Source organism: Salvelinus sp. IW2-2015, unplaced genomic scaffold, assembly GCF_002910315.2.
Source record: "Salvelinus sp. IW2-2015 unplaced genomic scaffold, ASM291031v2 Un_scaffold1830, whole genome shotgun sequence".
NCBI lineage: Eukaryota > Metazoa > Chordata > Actinopteri > Salmoniformes > Salmonidae > Salvelinus > Salvelinus sp. IW2-2015.
Window position 1 is genome coordinate 38,018 of NW_019943201.1, and position 18,789 is coordinate 56,806.

An 18,789-nucleotide genomic window follows, 5' to 3' on the forward strand; every position below is an offset into this window, starting at 1 on the left:
ACCATTTCCTTCCTGTTAATTACATGTTACTGTTAAACCCATTTCATTCCTGTTAATTACATGTTACTGTTAAACCCATTTCCTCCCTGTTATTACATGTTACTGTTAAACCCATTTCCTCCCTGTTAATTACATGTTACTGTTAAACCCATTTCCTCCCTGTTAATTACATGTTCCTGTTAAACCCATTTCCTTCCTGTTAATACTTGTTACTGTTAAACCCATTTCTTTCTGTTAACCATTTCCTCCGTAATACATGTTACTGTTAAACCCATTTCCTTCCTGTTAATTACTTGTTACTATTAAACCCATTTCCTTCCTGTTAAACCCATTTCCTTCCTGTTAAACCCATTTCCTTCCTTGTTAAACCCATTTCTTCTGTACCATTTCCTTTCACTTTATTCACCCGGCAGCACTACTTGATCCTTCATGCACCCTGAAATGTGTTGTGTCCCTACTAAATCACTACAACCCTACCGGCCTTACAACCAACAACATCCACCATCAATATCTCCTCCTCGGTCTTTGTGTAAAAAATAAAACAGATAATTGGATTAATCTCATCTCCTAATTCATCCACATTTAATAGACGTACCATAGTGACATTCTGAACCAGTAAATTACAAAACCTCTTTTATACTAACTTTTATACTTAAACCTTTAATACAAATACAAAAAGCACTCGCACATCTGAGCAATCTATTTGGCAGGTGCATGGCATCAATTGAACAAGATGAAGGAAAAGGAAACCGCACACTGCTCTTGTAGTATCACCGATATTTAATAAGCTTACGTATCGGCCACACGGCCTTCGTCAGAGCTTTTGGATTTTTTGAAAGTTGACCCTTATGTAGACCTGGCTGTGCTGAGCGATCAACTTATTATGTTTTTGCTTATTAAACAACTAAATTGATCGACGTCAGTTCAATTACTTGAATTCCATTTAGTTAGTATTTTTTGTGAGCTCTACACGCCGTAGAGAAATCCGATCAAGAACAAACTGTGGGCCGCTGGAAGTTGTAGTTTTCAACAGAAAATATTAAACTTAGTTCAGGGCAGAAAACGTGGTAATTAACTACAATGCCTATAATCCATTGCGCCTGTCCTGCTCTTCCGGCCCCAGAAAGACATATGAGAGAGGAATGTACAAAACACAACGACAATAGGGATATAGACAGTTCGTGAGGTAGCTGTACCCGATTAATATTTGTAGTAATTGGTAATTAGCCGTCTCTTGAAAGTATGCCCTATCGACTTTGAAGAACAACTAAATTAGTTTTATCGTCAGACAGCTCTGCAGCATATTAGGTAGCTACTAGCTAGCTAGTTACTATTACATATTAGGTAGCTACTAGATAGCCAGCTAGCTAGTTACTAGCCTAGCTAAATAGGATGACTTGTTAATTGAGGTTAGATAGTTGGCTGCTACTGCCTGAGCAGAGATGATGACAAAAAAGAATTAAATAATAAAAAGTCCTCAAATAAAAACAACTTAATAAGACAATTGAATGTTCTAAACATTTGGAATTTCTATTAAAATGTAATTTCTATTAAAAAGCTTAAGCATACTTAAAAAAAAAAAATACAAATCAAAAACAGATTTTTTTCTTCTTTTTTTCACCGAACTGAAACGACCTCAAAAAGCACTAATCGCTCAGCACTTGTGTGTGTGTGTGTGTGTGTGTGTGATACTCACATTGGGTGTGACCTGGTACTCTATGTAACTCTTCAGCCCGTACAGCTTAGAGCCTTTTTTAGGATCAGCCACGACACAGTCAAGAGGAGACTGGGGATACAGCCACACTGGCCCCACATCTCCCATCTACACACACACAGAGAAACAATTACTACATTGCTATTACCATCTACAGTAGCAGAGTTTTTCCCCCACCCGTAAATGTAATGTTAATGCAAATGTAATGCCTTGTAAATGTAATGTAAATGTAATGCCTTGTTAATGTAATTTAAAGTAATGCAATGTAAAAGTAATTTAAATGTAATTTATTATAATGTACTGGTATGTAAATGTAGAGTAATGTAAAGCAATGTTATCTAAATGTAATGTGAATGTAATACAATGTAATGTAAATGGCAATGCCTGTAAAAGTATATGAAAGTTTAATGCAGATTAATGTAAAAAGTAATGTAAAGTAATGTTAATGTAATGTACTGTTAATGTAATGTAATTACTGTAAAGTAATGTTAATGTAATTCTAATGGGATGTACTGTAAAGTTATGTAAATGTACTGTAAAGTAATGTCACTGTAATGTAAGTAATGTTAATGTACTGTAAAGTAATGTTACTGTAATGTACTGTAGAGTTAAGGTAATGCACTGTGCAGTAATGTTATGTAATTACTGTAAAGTAATGTTAATGTTACTGTAAAGTATGTTAATGTACTGTAATGTAATGTTTACTGTTACTGTATTGTACTGTAGAGTTAAGGTAATGTAATGTAAAAGTAATGTTAATTTAAATGTACATGTACTGTAAAAGTAATGTTACTGTAATGTACTGTGAAGTTACGGGTAATGTAATGTAAAGTAATGTTATTGTTAATGTACTGTAAAGTAATGTTATTGTAATGTACTGTAAAGTAATGTTAATGTAATGACCTGTAGAGTTAATGCTAATGTAAAGTAATGTTAATGTAATTACTGTAGAGTTAACGTAATGAATGTTAATGTAATTTACTGTAAAGTTACTGTACTGTAAAGTAATTATAATATACTGTTTACAGTCATGTTAATGTTAATGTACTGTGAAGTTAATGTAATGTAAATGTGTAGAACAGATCGATGATGACTCACATAGAATGGCCAGTCTGTCTTTGCCTTTGGGGGGTGGTAGTTTAGCCAGCAGGTACACCTCTGGTTGGGAATCTTAGAGAACGCAAACCTAGTGGAAGAATACGGACTTACCAGTACCAGTCAAAAGTTTGGAACACACCTACTCTTTTAAGGGTTTTTTCTTTATTTTTTACTATTTTCTACATTGTTAGGAATAATAGTGAAAGACATCAAAACTATGAAATAACACATATGGAATCATGTAGTAAACCAAAAAAAGTGGAAGAATCCAAATATGAAATATATTTTGATTTGTTTAACCAAAGTAGCCACCCTTTGCCTTGATGAAGCTTTGCACACTATTTTTTTGAAAAAGTTACCAGAATTTTCGACCCTAGTGAAATGCAACAACATTTAAAAAATAAATCAGTGTGTTTGTTGTGTCTTACTTGTTGAGGGATATCTTCATGTGTGTGTGTGTGTTGCGGCTGTCGCTCTCCTTCCTCCTCCCCTGTAGTTTCTCCATAACCCCCTGTTGAATCTGGCATCATCCCACTCTTCATCCCACTCACCATCATCGCATCATCACCTTCACACGCACAAACAAGGACATTATTTTAAAAAAACGCAACATTAAAAATACAAGCAACATTTACAAACATCTTGTGTGTCTGTGCGTGTCACCTGCATTCCTGTCGAGTCTGTGCGTGTCACCTGCATCTGTCGGAGTCTGTGCGGTGTCACCTGCATTCTGTCGAGTCTGTGCGTGTCACCTGCATTCTGTCGAGTCTGTGCGTATCACCTGCATTCTGTCGAGTCTGTGCGTATCACACTTGCTTCTGTCGGAGTGTGTGCGTTCACCTGCATTCTGTCGAGTCTGTGCGTATCACCTGCATTCTGTCGAGTCTGTGCGTATCACCTGCATTCTGTCGAGGTCTGTGCGTAATCACCTGCATTCTGTCGGTCTGTGCGTGTTCACCTGCATTCTGTCGAGTCTGTGCTGTATCACCTGACTTCTGTCGAGTCTGTTGCGTATCACCTGCATTCTGGTCGAGTCTGTGCGTATCACCTCATTCTGTCGAGTCTGTGCGTATACCTGCATTCTGTCGAGTCTGTGCGTGCATCACCCTGCATTCTGTCGAAGTCTGTTGCGTATCACCTGCATTCTGTCGAGTCTGTGCGTGTCACCTGCATTCTGTCGAGTCTGTGTGTATACCTGCATTCTGTCGAGTCTGTTGCGTATCACCTGCATTCTGTCGAGTCTGTGCGTGTCACCTGCATTCTGTCGAGTCTGGTCGTTCACCTGCATTCGTCGAGTCTGGGTGTATCCACCTGCCATTCTGTCGAGTCTGTGCGTGTCACCTGATTCTGTCGAGTCTGTGCGTATCACCTGCATTCTGTCGAGTCTGTGCGTATTCACCTGCATTCTGTCGAGTCTGTGCGTATCCTGCATCTGGAGATCTGTGCTATCACCTGCATTCTGTCGAGTCTGTGCGTATCACCTGCATTCTGTTGTCTGAGAGTCTGTGTGTCAACCTGCATTTCTGTCGAGTCTGTCGTGTATCACCTGCCATTCTGTCGAGTCTGTGCGTATCACCTGCATTCTGTCAGTCTGTGTGTATCACCTGCATTTGTCGAGTGTGCGTGTCAACCTGCATTTCTGTCGAGTCTGTGGTTCACCTGCATTCTGCGAGTCTTGTGCGTATCACCTGCATTCTGTCGAGCTGTGTGTGTCACTGCATTCTGTCGAGTCTGTGCGATTCACCTCATTCTGTCGAGTCTGTGCGTGTCACCTGCATTCTGTCGAGTCTTGTGCGTGTCACCTGCATTCTGGCGGAGTCTGTGCGTCATCACCTTGCATTCTGTTCGAGTCTGTGCGTATCACCTGCATTCTGTCGAGTCTGTCCGTTCACCTGCATTCTGTGAGTCTGTGCGTATTCACTGCATTCTGTGGAGGTCATTGTTGCGTATCACGCTCATTCTGTCGAGTCTGTGCGTGTCACCTGCTTCTGCGAGCTGTGCGTAATCACCTACATTCGTCGAGTCTGTGCGTACACCTGCATCTGTCGAGTCTGTGCGTTCACCTGCATTCTGCGAAGTCTTGGCGTGTCACCTTCATTCTGTGAGTCTGTCGTGTCACCTGCATTCTGTCGATCTGTGCGTTATCACCTCATTTCGTCGAGTCTGTGCGTATCACCTTGCATTCTGTCGAGTCTGTGCGTATCACCTGCATTCTGTCCGAGTCTGTGCGTATCACCTGCCATTCTGTCGAGTCTGTGCGTATCACCTGCATTCTGTCGAGTCTGTGCGTATCACCTGCATTCTGTCGAGTCTGTGCGTATCACCTGCATTGCGTCGAGTCTGTGCGTGTCACCTGCATTCTGTCGAGTCTGTGCGTGTCACCTGCATTCTGTGTCGAGTCTGTGCGTATCACCTGCATTCTGTCGCAGTCTGTGCGCTAGTCACCTGCTATCTGTCGAGTCTGTGCGTTCACCTCATTTTCTGTCGAGTGCTGTGACGTATCACCTGCATTCTGTCGGATCTGTGCGTATCACCTGCATTCTGTCGAGTCTGTGCGTAATCACCTGCATTCTGTCGAGATCTGTCGTTACACCTGCATTCTGTCGAGCGTGTTGCGTGTCACCTGCATTCTGTCGAGTCTGTGCGTATCACCTCATTCTGTGCGAGTCTGTGGCGTATCACCTGGCTTTCTGCGAGTCCTGTTGCGTATCACCTGCATTCTGTCGAGTCTGTGCGTATCACCTGCATTCTGTCGAGTCTGTGCGTATCACCTGCATTCTGTCGAGTCTGTGCGTGTCACCTGCATTCTGTCGAGTCTGTGCGTATCACCTGCATTCTGTCGAGTCTGTGCGTATCCCTGGGTGTCCCATCCCCCGGCTGTGTCGTTGGTGTCAGCTCCTCCCCCAGACCAAGGGTTGTCACCGTTAGCAACCTGCAGACAACAACAGCAGCAGTGAACTCTGGGAAATGTTTCACAGAGCTCCTTTAAAAAGCCTGCTTCAGCCTGCTCTGTTTTAAAAGCTAAGTGGCTTGATGTTTTGAAGTGGCGTGGCTCTAACCAAGGCAGGCTTAATGGTGATGATGTTTTGGCGTGGCTCTATCCAAGGCAGTCTTAATGGCTAAAGTGTGTGTGTGGTGCATGCTGTCCTGCTTAATGCACTTTTAATGGTTCAAGCGGGGACAGAACTGGCCTTGGGCCTACAAAGAAAAGCTCCAACGCCATGGTAATGACCATTTCCCCTTCCTGCCTGACTATAAACATCTCTCTCTCTCTATTTCAATTTAAGGGGCTTTATTGGCATGTGAAACARTGCCAAAGCAAGTGAAATAGATAAAAAARAAAAGTGAAAATAACAATAAAAAATGAACAGTAAACATTACARTCACAAAAGTTCCAAAATAATAAATACATCTCAAATGTTATATTATGTCTACATAATATGTGTTGTAATGATGTGCAAATAGTTAAAGTACAAAAGGGAAAATAAATAAGCATAAATATGGGTTGAATTTACAATGGTGTTTGTTCTTCACTGTGGTTGCCCTTTTCTTGTGGCAACAGGTCACACATCTTGCTGCTGTGATGGCACACTGTGGAATTTCACCCAGRACATATGGGAGTTTATTGAAATCGTATTTTGTTTTCGAATTCTTTGTGGATCTGTGTATTCTGAGGAAAATATGTGTCTCTAATATGGTCATACATTTGGCAGGAAGTGCAGCTCAGTTTCCAAATCATTGTGTTGGCAGTGTGCACATAGCCTGCCGTAGGCAGGCTTTCTCAATAGCAAGGCTATGGTCACTGAGTCTGTACATAGTCAAAGCTTTCCTTCATTTAGAGACAGAATCCCTCTCTTTCTCTCTCAAGCCCTATAACAAACAGTAAACAAACAGTAAACAAGTAAACAAACAAATAGTAATGAAGTAGTGTGTACCTGAGTGTTTGTGCTGTTGCTGGACTCTGGGCTGTAGGCATCCGGATAGGTAGCTGTCTCTGGTGTTCTGGACGACACTGCACCAACCTGAGAGAAGTGGGGGGGGGGGGTTGTAATAATCATCCACATTTTCACTTTATCTGTCTATGTCTGCAGGATGAAAGCATTACTGTTTGTACGACAGGGATCACAGTAAACATTCTTTGCAAAGACACAGCGTTGCTTTAGCGTCACACTGTTAGCGACATTTAGTCTAGTTAATTTTGTCGTGGTACTTTGGGGTCTTCAAATATTTTCCAGAGTTCAACTGTGTCGTTACAGTGCGGCTCCCCGGTGATGTCACGTTTGTCAAAAACAAGGGCGGTGTGATGGGGTCTCACAAAGACTCCTCTACACCTCTCCTGTATGACTGAGGAATGCCGCACACACACACACACACACACGAGCTGGAACGATAAACCGCCTTCTTCTTACCGAAGCATTTTGTGTAAGTTGTTCATTTTCAGTGATTTTGCTACACAACGTTCCAGTAGACTGATAAACAGTTTCTATCTCCAGGCTATCAGACTGTTAAATAGTCACCACTAACCGGCCTCCGCCCAGAACCCTGCCCTGAACTTAGTTACTGTTACTAGCCGGCTACCACCCGGTACTCTACCCTGCACCMTAGAGACTGCTGCTCTATGTACATAGTCATGGAACACCGAGAAAGGGAAAGGGTGATACCTAGTCAGTTGTATAACTGAATGCATTCAACTGAAATGTGTCTTCCGCATTTAAACCCAACCCCTCTGAATCAGAGAGTTGTGGGGGGCTGCCTCAATCGACATCCACGTCACCGGCGCCCGGGGAACAGTGGGTTAACTACCTTGCTCAGGGGCAGAACGACCGTTTCACCTTGTCAGCTCTGGGATTCGATCCAGCAACCTTTCGGTTACTGGCCCAACGCTCCTATCCGCCAGGCTACCTGGTCACTTTAATAATATTTAAATACTGTTTTAGTCATTTCATATGTATATACTGTATTGTAGTCCCATCCTATATAACTACTGCTGTACACACCTTTTCTAGTCACATACTGTCCATATACTGTCCCAGACTCTGATATTGCTTGTTCCAATATTTCTTAATTACTTTCTTTTAATGTTTTGGATTTGCGTGTATTGTTAGGTATTACTGTACTGTTGGAGCTAGAAACACAAGCATTTGTCTAGTTATTAATGTACTGTTGGAGCTAGGAACATAATCCAGACCTGCCAACCCTGTCCAACTTTTTAGAGTACAAGACGAGTGCGGCAAATTGGAGATTCAACTCGCAAATCTAGTGTAAAGGCATTTTAGAAGCATTGCCTCTATAGCTAATACCGGACACTCATTTATTCTTCATCACACAGTCTTCATCACACAGTCTTCATCACACAGTCTTCATCACACAGTCTTCTAAACTCCCAACTCCATTTAATGCCAAGATGTTTATATTTATTTTTGATTATACTTTTGTAATGCTTTTTGTGACATGGATCATAATTACAATTACAGTCTATCAGGTTGCGTGATCCTCGTAATGTTACATGGAAAATACAACTAACGGGACGCAGATCTAAATGTATATCACACTCACACAAATGCAACCAGTTATTTTTCGTATTTGCATTTAATTTCTTTCACTAGCAAATGAACTGCTGGCACTTTAGAGCCCACTGAATGTCCATCTTATGTTCGCTAACGTTAGCTTGAAACAATTAAGTGTTTACCTTTCCACAACACACAGAGTCAAAAAGGGATTTGTCCATGTGTTGACGTACTGCTGACAGTCGGCCAACTCAGCATCACAACAAACAGGAGGAGGGGCAGACACGGGGGGGCAGCTACGTCCAATAATGATGTATTCATCTCCATGTCCGTTGACACAAACTCCGTACATGTCTATAGGAGACCAATTACTTTATTAAATATTGATTACAAATTGATTGCTCTGGTTTATGCCAAAAGATTAAAGAAAGGAATAGATACCATTATAAAAGAGACTCAAACAGGATTTATGAAAGGGCCGTCACATACGCTCTAACATTCGTTTAGTCTTGGACCTTATAGATTATTCAGATGCAATTGACTCAGATGCGGTTGTCTTATTTTTGAACTTCTGTAAATCCTTTGACACAATGGAACATGAACTTCTCTTTAGGTCACTTAAACTTTTTGGATTCAGTGAAAATTTCATCAAATTCATTCACATGTTCTACAAAGATAGAAATAGTTCTGTGCTACTAGACCGTAATACCTCCAAAAGATTCAGTATCAACAGAAGTGTACGACAGGGATGTCCAATTTCGCCATTTTTATTCATTTTTTTCATTCTATCTCTAGATATTCTGAATAATGCAAATGTTTATGGCTTAACCATTTTTAACAAATACATAAAAATTTCCCAACTGGCTGATGATACTACTCTTTTCTTAAGAAACAAAGACCAGGTCGCCCTTAATGCTATAACTGCATTTTCTATCAGGATTAATGCTGAATGTTTCTAAATGTGAAACCAACATTTCTGGAACATTCTTATTCCTGACATTGTCTGGAAAAATGCATGGTTAAGGCCTTACAAATATTGTATACCAAACAAAGTTAAGGAAGTGCACTTTAACATTTTACATAAGATATATCCATGTAATTCTATGTTTTCCAAATTTGTGGCTATTGATGATATCTGCGTTTTCTTTGGAAAAGAAGGTGAGAATCTGAGAAACTATCAACTATCAAAATACTTATTTACCATTATGAACACTACCCATGTTTTTGATATGAAGGATATAATATGTTACTATTGCAATGATAACAAGACCATTGAAATTAGTGTGATTTTTTTTTTAATTCTTGTTGCCAAATACTTTATACACAAACAAAAATTCCAAAATGTTATACCAAAATTACACATATTTTTTTATTAAATTGAACTATCTTATTAAAACATTAACCCTAGGGAAAAACAATAAGAATAACATTTTCCTGAATCATTATAACACGATTTTTTCAGGGTGATTAAAATTGCACTATCATTTTTTTTATATTTTATTATTTCATTGATATGTTGTATGTTGTATTGTATGTTTTAGTATTTTATTGTTAATACCTGTGTTCTGTTTTGTATGGTGGGATCTGTATTATGATTTGGTTTTAAAATAAGTTGCAGCTCGAGAATCGGGATGTTAGATTTTTTTTATTATTTTTTATTATTTTTTATTATTTTTTATTAAAACGTTTTAATAAAATAAAATAAAATCAGGCCTCTTTCATTTTTGCGTACTTTTAACTCAGATCTCGTACCTGCGTACATGGACAGAGCATTGTGTAGATGGTACGCAAAATGTGTGCATGTTGGTAGGTCTGATAATAATTTAGCTAGGTACTAATGGACTGTTGGAGCTAGGAAAACATAAAACATTTACTAGGGTACTGTCTGTTGCTATGTTAGCGAGCCACTCCCCACTGTGTGCACAGAGGAGGGAGTGATGCATTCTGAGAAGCACAAGCATATGACCGTTGCTAAATTATCAAAATACTGTAGTTGTAGATACAGAGAGAAGTGTCACAGCTTTCTGTGAGTGTATGATTTATTTTTCACCTCTTAATGGCTAAAGTATGGTTTTAAATGGTGACCAAATAGGCCTACCAGTAAACATTCATCCATTAGCTAAAGCAAAGCTATACATGCCCTGGAACCACATACAGCCTACAGTTGAAGTCAGAAGTTTACATACACTTAGGTTGGAGTAACAAAAACTCATTTTTCTACCACTCCACAAATTTCTTGTAACAAACTATCGTTTTTCTACTTTGTGCATGACAAATAATTTTTCCCAACATTGTTAACAGACAGATTATTTCACTTAGAATTCACTGTATCACAATTCCAGTGGGTCAGAAGTTTACACACACTAAGTTGACTGTGCCTTAAACAGCTTGGAAAATTCCAGAAAATTATGTCATGGCTTTAGAAGCTTCTGATAGGCTAATTGACTAATTTGAGTCAATTGGAGGTGTACCTGTGGATTTATTTCAAGGCCTACCTTCAAACTCAGTGCCTTTCTCCTTGACATCATGGGAAAATCAAAAGAAATCAGCCAAGACCTCCAAAAAAATTTGTAGACCTCCACAAGTCTGGTTCATGCTTGGAAGCAATTTCCAAATGCCTGAAGGTTCCACGTTCATCTGTACAAACAATAGTACACAAGTATAAACACAATGGGACCACGCAGCCATCATACCGCTCAGGAAGGAGATGTGTTCTGTCTCCTAGAGAGGAATGTCCTTTGGTGCGAAAAGTGCAAATCAATCCCAGAACAACAGCAAAGGACCTTGTGAATATGCTGGAGGAAACAGGTACAAAAGTATATATATCCATAGTAAAACGAGTCCTATGTTGACCTAACCGAAAGGCAGCTCAGCAAGGAAGAAGCCACTGCTCCAAAACCGCCATAAAAAAGCCAGACTACGGTTTGCAACCGCACATGGGGACAAAGATCTGACTTTTTGGAGAAATGTCCTCTGGTCTGATGAAAAAAAAAAATAGAACTGTTGGCCATAATGACCATCGTTATGTTTGGAGGAAAAGGGGATGCTTTGCAAGCCGAAGAACACCATCCCAACCGTGAAGCACGGGGTCGGCAGCATCATGTTGTGGAGGTACTTTTCTGCAGGAGGGACTGGTGCACTTCACAAAATAGATGGCATCGTGAGGCAGGAAAATTATGTGGATATATTGAAGCAACATCTCAAGACATCAGTCAGGAAGTTAAAGCTTGGTCGCAAATGCGTCTTCCAAATGGACAATGACCCAAGCAAACTTCCAAAGTTGTGGCAAAATGGCTTAAGGACAACAAAGTCAAGGTATTGGAGTGGCCATCACAAAGCCCTGTCTTCAATCCTATAGAAAATGTGTGGGCAGAACTGAAAAAGCGTGTGCGAGCAAGAAGGCCTATAAACCTGACTCGGTTACACCAGCTCTGTCAGGAGGAATGGGCCAAAAGTCATCCAACTTATTGTGGGAAGCTTGTAGAAGGCTACCCGAAACGTTTGACCCAAGTTAAACAATTTAAAGGCAATGCTACCAAATACTAATTCAGTGAATGTAAACTTCTGACCCGGGTAAATTCAGTCCAGTCAATTCAGAAAGAAAAGCAGATTCCAAATGTTCAAATCCAAATGTTCCTAATTAAAAAGCATTGAAGAGAATTGGAATTTCAGTGTACTTCTTTAATGGACTCGAATGTATATGGAATTTAACCCAAACCTGTCCGGGGACCTTAATGCAGGGAAACTTAAATCCGTTTTAGTACATTTCCACCAGTATGTTAAAATGTGCAAGCACAGAAAAAAAAAAAAACTCTAGACCACCTTTACTCCACACAGAGACACGTACAAAGCTCTCCCTCAGCTCCCATTTGGCAAATCTGACCATAATTCTATCTATCCTCCTTCCTGTTTACAAGCAAAAATTAAAGCAGGAAGCACCAGTGACTCGGTCAATAAAAAAGTGGTCAGATGAAGCAGAAGCTAAGCTACAGGACTAGTTTGCTTGCACAGACTGGAATATGTTACGAGATTCCTCCAATGGCATTGAGGAGTACACCACATCAGTCACTGGCTTCATCAATAAGTGCYTCAATGARATCGTCCCCACAGTGACTGTACATACACACCCCAACCAGAAGCCAAGGATAACAGGCAACATCCGCATTGAGCTAAAAGGTAGAGCTGCCGCTTTCAAGGAGCGGGACTCTAACCCGGAAGCTTACAAAAATCCTCCTATGCCCTCCGACGAACCATCAAACAGRGAAAAGCGTCAATACCGGACTAAGATTGAATCGTACTACACCGGCTCCGACGCTCGTCGGATGTGGCAGGGCTTGCAAGCTATTACAGACTACAAAAGGAAGCACAGCCGAGAGCTGCCCAATGACACGAGCCTACCAGACGAGCTAAATTACTTCTATGCTTGCTTCGAGGCAAGTAACACTGAAACATGCATGAGAGCATCAGCTGTCCTGGACAACTGTGTGATCACGCTCTCTGTAGCCGATGTGAGTAAGACCTTAAAACAGGTAAACATTCACAAGTCCGCAGGGCCAGACGGATAACCAGGACGTGTACTCTGAGCATGCATTGACCAACTGGCAAGTGTCTTCACTGACATTTTCAACCTCTCCCTGTCTGAGTCTGTAATACCAACATGTTTCAAGCAGACCACCATAGRSSCTGTGCCCAAGAACACTAAGGTAACCTGCKMAAATMACTACCAACCTGTAGCACTCACGTCTSTAGRCATGAAGTGCTTTGAAAGGCTGGTCATCGCTCACATCAACACCATTATCCCAGAAACCCTAGACCCACTCCAATTTGCATACTGCCCTAACAGATCCACAGATGATGCAATCTCTATTGCACTCCACACTGCCCTTTCCCACCTGGACAAAAGGAAAACCTATGTGAGAATGCTGTACTCCTGTTCACTCATGTCACGACTCCGACACCATCATTAAGTTTGCCGATGACACAACAGTGGTAGGCCTGATCACAGACAACGACGAGACAGCCTATAGGGAGGAGGTCAGAGACGTGGCAGTGTGGTACCAGGACAACAACCACTCCCTCAACGTGATCAAGACAAAGGAGATGATTGGGGACTGCAGGAAAAGGAGGACCGAGCACGCCCCCATTCTCATTGAACGGGCTGTAGTGGAGCAGGTTGAGAGCTTCAAGTTCCTTGGTGTCCACATCACCAACAAACTAACATGGTCCAAGCACACCAAAACAGTCGTGAAGAGGGCACGACAGAACCTATTCCCCCTCAGGAGACTGAAAATATTTGGCATGGGTCCTCAGATCCTCAAAAGGTTCTACAGCTGCACCATCGAGAGCATCCTGACTGGTTGCATCACTGCCTGGTGTGGCAACTGCTCGGCCTCCGACCACAAGGCACTACAGAGGGTAGTACGTAGGACCCATTACATCACTGGGGCRAAGCTMCCTGCCATCCAGGACCTCTARACCAGYCGGTGTCAGAGGAAGGCCCTAAAAATTGTCAAAGACTCTAGCTACCCTAGTCATAGACTGTTCTCTCTGCCACCGCACGGCAAGCACCAAGTCTAGGTCCAAGAGGATTCTAAACAGCTTATACCCCCAAGCCATAAGACTCCTGAACATCTAATCAAATGACTACCCCGACTATTTCCATTGCCCCCCCACCTCCCCTCTTTTACACCGCTACTACTCTGTTATTATCTATGCATAGTCACTTTAATAACTCTACCTACATGTACATATTACCTTAATTACCTCGACTAACAGGTGCCCCTGCACACTGACCCCTATATATAGCCTCGCTATTGTTATTTTACTACTGCTCTTGAATTATTTGTTACTTTTATTTCTTATTCTTATTTTGTGTTGCTTTTTTTAAAACTGCATTGTTGGTTAAGGGCTCATAAGTAAGCATTTCACTGTAAGGTCTACACATGTTGTATTTGGCGCATGTGACAAATAACATTTGATTTGATTTGATTTACTTTACAGATACATAGTGATTTATTCTGTTATGGTGTGTAATCCGTAATGAACACAGACACACACTCACCTGTAAGTAGTCTTCCGGCACCAGGCCACTTTGTCCTCCTGGAAGTTCCTGGAAGCCTCCTATCCAATCTCCCACCCAAACATTTCTAACTAACAAAGAGAGACGGAGGGGCAGAGAGACGGGAGAGAAAGAGAGAGCGAGATGAAGAGAGGAAGAAAGGAGGGAGAGAGAGAGGAGAGGAAAGAGAGAGCGAAGAAGGGGGAGAGAGAGGGAGACGAAAGAGAGAGACAAGGCGAGAGAGAGAGAGAAGAGAGGCGAGAGACAAGAAGGGGAAGAGAAGGAATAGATAGAGAGCAGAGCGGAGAGAAGGAGAAGAAGGGGGACGAGAAGAGGGAAAGAAAGGAGAAAGAAGAGGGAGAAAGAGCAAAGAGAAGGGGGATGGGAGAGAGAGGGAGAGGAAGGAGAGAGACAAGGGAGAGAGAGGAAAGGGCGAGAGAGAAGGGGGAGAGAGAGGACGGACGAGAGAGAAGGGGGAGAGCAGGAAGGACGAAAGAGGAAGGGCGCAGAGCAGAGGAGAAGAGGAACGGGGAGAGAGGGAGAGAGAGAGAGAGAGAGAGAAGTAGGGAGAGAGAGGGAGAGTAAGAAGAGAGAGGGGGAGGAGAGAGGGAGAGAAAGAGAGAGAAAAAGAGAGGGAGAGGAGAGGAAAGGAGAGAAGGCGGGGGGGAGAGAAAGGGGAGAATGAGAGAGGGAGGGGGGGAAAGAAAGGAAGGGGAGAGAGAGAGAGGAGAGAAGAGAAGGGGAGGAGGAGAAGGAGAAGAAGGGAGAGAGAGAAGGGAGGAGAGCACGAGGGGGGAGGAGGAGGGAGAGGGAGAGGAGGAGAGTGAAGAGGTATGAGAGTTTAATTCCATCAGAGCCTGGACAGAAAACAGCTTGAAATGTAACACTGTAGTACTTCAGGTACTATGGCCAGCCCAGTCGACCTGTGTTGTACCTGGTTGAGGACGGTGCCAAGTCTCTTCCTTCTCTCGACTGTCAACTCGTTATTTCCTGGTTCGGACTGAAGTCATAATATCCACGCTGGGGCCTGACCAACAGAGCAAACACACAGGGATGACTGCAGGACCTCTGATGGTACTGTAGGACGTGTCATAGGACACAGTGATGACCTCAGGACCACTTCTGAACAATGGTACTGTAGGACGTAGTCATAAAGACACAGTGATAGACCTTTCAGGACCACTCTGAATGGTACTGAGGTAGGACGTGTCATAGGACAACAGTGATCTGTCTCAGGAACACTCTGATGGTACTGTAGGACGTAGTCATCACGGAAAGTGATGACCATCAGCGACCACTCTGAATGGGTACTGGTAGGGACGTAGTATCAGGGACAACAACGTGTGACTCAGGACCACTCTCGATGGTACTGTAGGACGCTAGTCATGGACACAGTGATGACTCGAGGAACCACCTCGAATGGGTACTGTAGGACGTAGTCATGGGACAACAGTGATGACCTCTCAGGACACTCTGAATGGTACTGTAGGACGTAGTCATAGGAACACAGTGATGACCTCAGGACCTCTGAATGGTACTGTAGGACGTAGTCAGGGACACAGTGATGACCTCAAGGACCATCTGAATGGTTACTGTAGGACGTAGTACCATAGGACACAGTGATAACCTCAGGACCACTCTGAATGGTACTTGTAGGACGTAGTCCATAGGACACAGTGATGACCTCAGGACCTGTCTGAATGGTACTGTAGGACGTAGTCATAGGAACAACAGTGAATGACCTCAGGACATCTGGATGGGTACTGTAGGACGTAGTCATAGGACACAGTGAATGACCTCAGGAACCACTGAATGTACTGGTAGGACGTAGTCATAGGACACAGTGATGACCTCAGGAACATCTGAATGGTACTGTAGGACGTAGTCATAGGAACACAGTGATTGACTCAGGACCACTCTGAATGGTAACTGTAGGACGTAGTCATACGGACAAAGGATGACCTCAGGACCACTGAATGGTACTGTAGGACGTAGTCATGGAACAGGATGACCTCAGACCACCTCTGAATGGTAGTATGACGTAGTCATGGAACACAGGATGACCTCAGGACCACTCTGAATGGTACTGGTAGGTACGTATCATAGGACACAGTGATGACCTCAGGACCTCTGAATGGTACTGTAGGACGTAGTCATGGACACCAGTGATGACCTCAGGACCACTCTGAATGGTACTGTAGGACGTAGTCATAGGACAAACAGGATGACTCAGGACCACTCTGAATGGTACTGTAGGACGTAGTCATAGGAACACAGTGATGACCTCAGGACACTCTGAATGGTACTGTAGGACGTAGTCATAGGACACAGTGATGACCTCAGGACCACTCGAATGGTACTGTAGGACGTAGTCATAGGACACAGGATGACCTCAGGACCACTGAATGGTACTGTAGGACGTAGTCATAGGACACAGGATGACTCAGGACCTCTGAATGGTACTGTAGACGTAGTCATAGACACAGTGATGACCTCAGGACCACTCTGAAATGGTACTGTAGGACGTAGTCATAGACAACAGTGATGACCTCAGGACCTCTGAATGGTACTGTAGGACGTAGTCATAGGAACACAGTGATGACCTCAGGACCAACTGAATGGTACTGTAGACGTAGTCATGGGACACAGTGATGACCTCATGGACCTCTGAATGTACTGCAGACGTAGTCCACATAGGACACAGTGACTACCAGGACCCCTCTGGAATCGGTAACTGTAGGAACGTTAGTCATTAGGACACAGGATACTCGACCCTAGCAATGGATGTACGCTTCACTAGACAGGATACCTCTGACTGTACTGGAACTCACGTCATTAGGACACCAGGATGACCTCGGACCACTTGAATGTGTACTTGTTAGGACTATCATAGGACACAGTGATGACTCAGGCCAACTCTGAATAGTAATCTGTAGGACGATATCACATAGGACACAGGAATGACCTTACAGCACCACTCTGAATGGTCTAGTTAGACGTAGTCATGAGGACACAGATGGACTCAGGAACCACTCTGAATGGTACTGTAGACGTAGTCATAGGACACAGGGATGGACTCAGGACCACTCTGAAATGGTACTTGTAGGACCGTAGTCATAGGACAACAAGGGAATGGACCTCGGACCCACTCTGAATGGTACTGTGTAGGAGGACGTAAGTCATAGGAAAGACAGGGACTGACCTCAGGTACGCGCACTCATTCTTAACACTTCTGAATGGTAAACTCTGTAGACGTAGTCATAGGAGCACAGGGATGACCTCAGGACCACTCTGAATGGTACTAACTGTAGGAGTAGTCATAGGACACAGTGAGACCTCAGGACACTCTGAATGGTCTGTGTACACACACACACACACACACACACACACACACACATCCTGTCTGAGTGTTGTTATCCCTGAGGGCACTGAGAGTCGTGTCAAACACAAACACCCACACACTGCCTCCCTCTCTAAAACAGTTGCCTACAACCTACAAAAAGCAGTTCACAGTAGAGACTGAAAGATAAACACGTAAATACATACATACATACGTGTTGTTTAATCTGTCTATGCACATGGCATCAATCCATATCTTGTATGATATTGGTTCAGTTTATAAACATGTTCTCTTTTAGTTATAAAAGGTATTACTCTGCAATCTACACTACACTTCAATAAAACCCCCAATAGCGCATATTCTGTATGACAAAAAAAAAAGCTATATTAGCGTTGTCTACCATTCGATAAAGCGCACCATGACATGCTGAAGAAACTCTCCTACCTGCATTGCCATCGTTGCAGGATTTATAGTCGTTTTCCACGCAAAAACGTCACCGTGAAAAGACCCCGCATCAAAACAATCCCCGTGTAAACAAAGCAGACGAGGCTAGGCTACTCCGTCTCAAAACGATCCACTCTGGCGTATCTTCTTACAACTATGTTGTTACAACGTGCTATTCTGCAGAAACGATTTCTCAATCTTCTGGGACGACAATTGCCTAAATTCCCCACAACAGAATAGTTTGTTAGTTATTTTGTATCCCCGCGGTAAAGAGCGAAAGGGGCCACTTCCTCCAAGTAGAAAATTAGAACAAGTAACAGGGGTGTGGATACGTGCCGCGTTCAAGGGCTCGTCGGAACTACGAAACTCGGAAATGTCCAACCTGTTAACCTGTTGTTCATATACACGTGCCGCGTTCAACCAATTAACAAGTCGGACATTTCCTAGTTTTCTATTTTCGACTAGCACATGAACGTGGCAACAGTCGGACAGACAATTCTGTTGATTTTCCTTCAGCTGCTCGGTCATAGGTTTGACTGAGTAAATACACCGGGTAAAGACAAGCATTCACAGATCAGGAACTCTCAACTTCTTAGTAAGAGATGGAAACTATGTCAACAAGCAAAAG

General features: G+C 42.8%; 3 long non-coding RNA genes across 3 annotated transcripts in view; all 3 read right to left on the reverse strand.

Annotated features, from left to right (window-relative positions):
* The window catches only part of LOC112072136 (uncharacterized), a 9,943-nt gene extending 8,124 nt beyond the window's left edge, over window positions 1-1,819 (reverse strand). The window contains exon 1 of the long non-coding RNA XR_011476104.1: window positions 1,697-1,819. This is a non-coding gene — a long non-coding RNA (uncharacterized lncRNA). The remainder of the gene's footprint in view (window positions 1-1,696) is intronic.
* A 998-nt stretch (window positions 1,820-2,817) lies between these two features.
* LOC139024739 (uncharacterized) lies at window positions 2,818-3,932 on the reverse strand. Its single transcript, XR_011476105.1, has 3 exons — window positions 3,919-3,932; window positions 3,241-3,380; window positions 2,818-2,900 (listed from the first exon to the last, which is right to left on the reverse strand). It is a non-coding gene; the product is annotated as an uncharacterized lncRNA (long non-coding RNA).
* A 1,707-nt stretch (window positions 3,933-5,639) lies between these two features.
* On the reverse strand, window positions 5,640-18,504 carry LOC139024740 (uncharacterized). The gene is made up of 5 exons (XR_011476106.1): window positions 18,162-18,504; window positions 15,312-15,404; window positions 14,381-14,465; window positions 6,748-6,834; window positions 5,640-5,744 (listed from the first exon to the last, which is right to left on the reverse strand). It is a non-coding gene; the product is annotated as an uncharacterized lncRNA (long non-coding RNA).
* Between the last annotated feature and the right edge of the window lie 285 nt (window positions 18,505-18,789).